The sequence below is a fragment of the Lithobates pipiens genome, unplaced genomic scaffold (assembly GCF_037356315.1).
Source record: "Lithobates pipiens isolate NorthernLeopardFrog02 unplaced genomic scaffold, aLitPip1_a1.2 Scaffold_13, whole genome shotgun sequence".
NCBI classification, from domain to species: Eukaryota; Metazoa; Chordata; class Amphibia; order Anura; family Ranidae; genus Lithobates; species Lithobates pipiens.
In genome coordinates this window covers 288263789-288269810 of record NW_027507718.1, presented here as the reverse complement: position 1 = coordinate 288269810, position 6022 = coordinate 288263789, and positions in this window count along the sequence as shown.

The following is a 6022-nucleotide window of genomic DNA, read 5'->3' as shown; positions in this document are numbered from 1 at the left end:
CATAGATGACACTTTGTTACTAGTTTAGAGTTGCACAGGAGGTCTGGTGCTAGAATTATTGCTCTCACTCTGACATACGCGACAATACCTCGCATCTGTGGTTCGATCACTGTTTATATATGCGTGCGGGAGTAACTTATGCATTTGCGCGTAAGCACGGTGGGAGATATTTGGGGTCTATTAGAGCTCAAATCTCTGTTCTGGCCTCCCATGTAACTGATCAGATACAGCTCAGTCTGATAGGCTATTTACCTGGCCACCGCTGGCCAGGTAAACAAAGGGGCGGAACCAGAAGTGACAACTACTCATTGCTCCCGGTTTCCAGGGTCACAGAGAGCAGGGAACGTCGTCAGCTCCTCTCTCTGTACGGGGCAGCCGTATCGCTCCTGGCCTCTGCAATAGGACCGGAGTGTCCGGGAGAGGCGGCAGGGGGAGGGGGGTGAGACCCCCTTCTGCCACCCGCAGAAGTGATCGAGTGGCAAATTAGCCACTCAGATCAATTCTGCCTTGTTCAGAATCACTGGTTGAAAAGATTGTAGGTGCAGGCATCATCCCGGTATAACCACTGAAACCAGAGGACATCCATGTACACCCTGCCGGTAGGAAGTGGTTAATCTGCAGTTAGTGCCTATAAACAGTGCTTCTTCTGTTTGAGTAGAATTTTCAATACAGTGTAAGCTCCAATGAGCTGGGCCTTCAGAGTCTTCCTCTATTGACTTGTATTGTAACTACTGTCTGCCCTCATGTTGTAAAGTGCTGCGCAAACTGTTGGCGCTAAATAAATCTTGTATAATAATAAAAATAATAAAAAAATAGTAATGCAGTGACCACATGCCAAAAGACATACACAAGGGGCGTGGCCTGGAGCTATGAGGATGTGTCTGTTCCCTACTCCTCTCCCACTGCAGCATATATCATCAGCGCACCGGAGACCCTGAGCCTGAAAACGGCTCACATGTCCGAATGTCAGCGGAACACAAACCAGGACCCGGGGGCTCATACATCTAAACAGGGGCAACTGGATTCGTACCTTTACGGGACCCGTGGCAAGGCACCTGAAAAATCCAAGATGGCGCCGGCCGGGAAGAATGCCAAGACACATGCTGCACCTCAGACACAGCCTGCACAGCCAGCAGTCTCACCGCAGCCTGCATCTCCACAACTATTCCCAGAACTGGTGAGTGATTCTGCACCCCCAGGATCTATAACTTCCAGAGCAGGGGGATCTGATGAAGCAGACTTTATGGAAGATGGGGACATTAAAAGGCATATCTGGTCACTCCCCACTAGAGAGGACCTGGAAAGGTTCACATCCAGGGTGGAAAAAGCCTTTAAAGAAAATATTGCTCAGCTCAAAGAGGACACTACACACTTGGGAAACAGGGTAGAGACACTAGAGCAGAGGCTGGATGAAACCCTTCCCACCATATCAGAGCTGCAAATGTGCTGTGTATCACAGGATCACAAGCTAGAAGCACACTGTTGTCACAGTTGGACGACTTTGCAGCAGGTGTGCAAATATTCGCATCCACGGCCTGCCTGAAGCCACAGCCCCTAAAGACATAATCCCATCTCTAGTTGGGATATTCAGGGAGATACTGGAGATCCCTAATTCATTGCCTATTGAAATTGATCGCGCCCACCGAGCCCCTTAGACCTCCCTCTCAAGACGCAAACAACCCCAGAGATGTCATATGCAAATCGCACAAATACACTCTTAAGGAGCGTATCATGCAAATGATGCGTAATAAACCTTTTTTTGATTTTGATGGCGCGCACCTTTTCTTTTACCAAGACATTTCAAGGTGCACCCTCCTGCAACGCAGGGCTCTCAAACCAGTGCTGGCAGCTCTACAGGAAGCAGGCCTACCCTTTTGCTGGGGATTTCCGTTTTAACTACAGGCAACTAAAGATGGCCGCTCAGTAACTTTACGCACAAAAGATGATCTCCCACACTTCCTATCAGCACTAGGTCTGGGCCCAGTGGATTTCCCGGACTCCCGGGGAGATGTAACAATGGCGGGCCTCTTGGCCATTAGGCCTCCTCAGCCCTGAATGCAGATGCCACAGACGCAATAGGAGACGCAGTGGCCACCGCCAAGAGAGAGTTTCATCGCCTGGCCCCTTGGCCCTGAGAGACTGATGACTCGCACCGGACTCTAACTTTGCCTGACTACCCGGACTGACAATCTGGGACCAACTTGAACCACCGATACCCACCTCTTGGGCGAGGCAGATACCGGACAATCACATTGCCCCCCATTTCCACTGGCTTTGGGGTGAAAACACTATCGCTTGAAAGGCTTGATAGGAGCACACGATGGGGACACTTTGATCAAGTCTGGACCTTGCTCTTAGGGGTCGAGTCTTTTTTAGCCTGGACCCCATAGGTGGCACCTAACTCCCCCTGCACCCTCCCACTCTGGTACCCATGCCTGGACACGCGGTGCCCCAAAACACTCCTCCAGAGGTGGCTGTGGAGCAAACCCTCCCCCCCTCACCTTTTCCCTTTTTTTTCACCCTCCCCCTTTTTCTACTTGCCTCCATGTTGGCCCACGACCCCCACGTAGGCCTCCCTTATACGGGTATTATTCCCATTTGGGATAACAGGCCCAGTCCAGGAGGGTCCCCCATATTGCGGGTGCCCCCAGGCCTCGACCTGCAGTTACTTCCGACAGTTTGTTGGTTTATTGTGATAGTTTACTTTAACACTGTGATTAGCGCTGTTAATGTTTACTTCTTTCCTTCTTCTCTTTCACTCACCTCCCTATCAGATGGAATCCATACAGATTGGTGCAGCCCGCACCTCCAGGGACAGAATCAACCCGATATACACAGCGATGTCATGACAGAAGTCAAGGTAATCTCTTACAACGTCTGTGGCCTAGGTTCCCCTAACAAGCGTAGCAAATTATGGTGGGAACTGAAGAAGATGAAGGCACAGATAGTTTTCCTGCAGGAGACGCATTTCACCCACCAATCAGTACCCAAACTGCTCAGTCATCTATACAATCAGTGGTATTTTAGTACGTCGCCAGTCAGCAAATCTAGAGGCACAGCAATTGTTGTCCATAAATACTGCCACTTACAACATGAAGGTACCCTCATAGACCCCCTGGAAGATATGTCTTCCTAAAGAGAACCATGGCAGGTATAAAATACACTTTTGCCAACATCTATGCTCCCAACTCAAATCAGCTGACCTTCCTAGACAAAGTACTAGACCACCTGGTGGAATTTAGGGAGGGCTTCTTGATCCTAGGGGGCGACTTTAACATTAGCCCCGACCCCTCACAAGACACATCACACAGACGCCCCATGCATTCACAGGCATTCCTGAGGTGCTTCCGCAAATCCCTCCAGACCGCAGGTCTGGTGGATAGCTGGAGGGTCCTCTATCCTAAGGATAGGGACTATAGCTATTACTCCAAGGTTCATAACTTATACACTAGAATAGATATGTTGTATGTTGAAAGGCCCACTTTGGAACTGCTGCAGGACTCGTCCATTGGCAACATCACTATATCAGACATGCTTCGATTATTCTTACCCTCGCCCTGCCCTCAGGTACCCATAGGATCTGGACTTGGCGACTTAATGAAAATTTGTTGGATGGCCCTGTAGTAGAGTCAAAAATATTAAAAACCTTCCTTTCTTGGAAAACGCTGCTGCAGGCCTTAAGGAGGGCATGGTTTGGGAATGCCACAAAGCGGTATTAAGGGGAGAGCTGATTGCTCTGGGTACAAAACTTAAAAGGCCTGCTTAATACATGGCCGGGTGGCGTATGCTCCTTAGGGAGCACAGGGGGTTGTCAGACGACACATCCGACACACCTGATGCTCAAGACTTAGGATAAGATCAACCGAGCACTAAGCCTAGCCCCCCCCTGCGTCACCCTTAGCTCCGCTGGGGGGGTTCCTTTGGTCCCCCCGGGGGAAAGCGCGGACCTCTTTGGTATGTGGGTTGATGATAGAAACACTAGCTGTGGGAAACTGATGAGGGATGGCAAACTGATACTTTATGACTCTTTAGCAGGCAGAACGGGGAAACCACAAATGAATTTTTGGAAGTATAGACAGTTGCACCACTTCTTTGAGATGAGGGGTAACGCAATAAGAGATAACACATCACTCACACCTTTCGAGGGCTTGTTCATAGCAGACGAACCAATCCCTCGAATGGTTTTGGAGCTGTACTAACTGTTGGGGTCCTCGGCCTCCAAGCCCATTTGTATAAGGACATGGGAAAGAGACCTGGGGCAGGAACTTACGAGTTCTCAATTGTCATACCTGTGCCAGATGACATATTCCAGCTCAGCCGACTCCAAAATGCAAGAAACCAAATTAAAAATTGTTGTCACGCTGGTACAGGGTCCCCGCAGAATTAGTGCGGATGTACCCCAGTAGCTCTGAATTGTGCTGGCGGGGATATGGAGGCCAGGGAACCCTCCTAAATATATGGTGGGAATGCCCGATCATTGTCCCATATTGGGAAGACATTAAAAATCAGATTAGGGAAGTCCTAGGGATAGATATCCCCCTTTCTCCGGTCCACTTTCTCTTGCACGTCCCTTCCATGCCAATAAGTCAATACAAAAAGAATGCATTACCTCATCTGCTAGACGCTGCTAGAAGGCTCCTTCCTATTTACTGGAAGAAAAATCAGATACCAACTAAAGAGGAATGGACGCGCAAGATAAACCAGATTAGGGAGGTAGAAGAATGGATCGCAACCTGTAAAAGGTACTAGAGACAAGCACTCGGCCCGATGGACTCTCTGGACCGACTATTTCTCTACCCACAAATTCGTCCCCTCTAGCTTGGAGGTATCTCTGCTATGAATTAGCAGACCCAACTCTGGGCCACAATAGGACACTAGAGAGTGATTGATACTATCCCCCTAATAGAGGGGGCCTGGGCCGCAGACGTTTTGGCATTGCGTTGTGGGTCTTGGCTCCCTTCGCTACTCTACTACGTTGCAACTGGGCGGCTGGCGGTCCGGTGTGGGCAAGGCGAGTCCTCTGGGAGCAAAAGGTGAGACTCCGAACTCCCCCCCCCCACTATTCCGAAGTTTGGTCTAGAGACTACACTGATGTCTCCTTTTCCCCTCTCCTTTCTAATCTTATTTCCTTCCCCCCCCCCCCCCCTATTTTTTTTCTTTTCTTTTTTCTCTCTTCTTCGGCTCTTGTACCTCTTCCTCATGGTTATTTAGTACAAATTACTAACATTAGCAATTTGACGATGGCTCTCTGCATACCGCCAAGATGACTGCTCATGGTGAGGCCGCCTGCGCACATGCCAAGGCCTTGAATAATGGCACTGGTACTGTGAAGTTTGATGATGACAGCAGGGAGGGCAGGAGAGACGGGGGCCCGAGTGTCACGTGGGGAGAGGGGAGGTGGAGGTCCTGAAGGGCACCCCTCTCTGGGCGACGCTCGGGAAGAGCCACCCTGAGAGCTGCCTACAGAGGCTCCTCCCCCTAATAGCCAAGATAATATGGACCGAACCATGAGTAGACAATATATTTATTGGATAGACATGAGAGCCACTCATCCCAACTCCAAGAACAACCTTTCTTTTTATGCTATACTTGTTATGGTTTCACATAGCTTACCATTATGCTACCTTGTTGTACAGACAAAAGCTGTTATAGATATGTACAAACATTATCTGCTTGTCAAGTTTTACCTGAACCTAATAAAAACAGTTTTACAAAAAAAATAAAAAAATAAAAAGGGAAGAAGGACATACACAATCTAACTGCCAGTGTCAAAGGACCATATAAACCACCAAAGACATACTGCCCCTCACACCTTAAAAATGTGAGCTTACCCATTTTTTTCCCTTTTGCATAGAAGGTTCATATATGTCTTAATATAGCTGATATACAGTATTATGCATTGGTAAGACCACCGTGGAAAGCTACCATAAGTTCTGAACAGCTGGTAACTAAAGAGGACATTGAACCTCTGCTAGCAGAATATTGCAGATAAATAATTTAATGCACCTACTCACAGACAAGG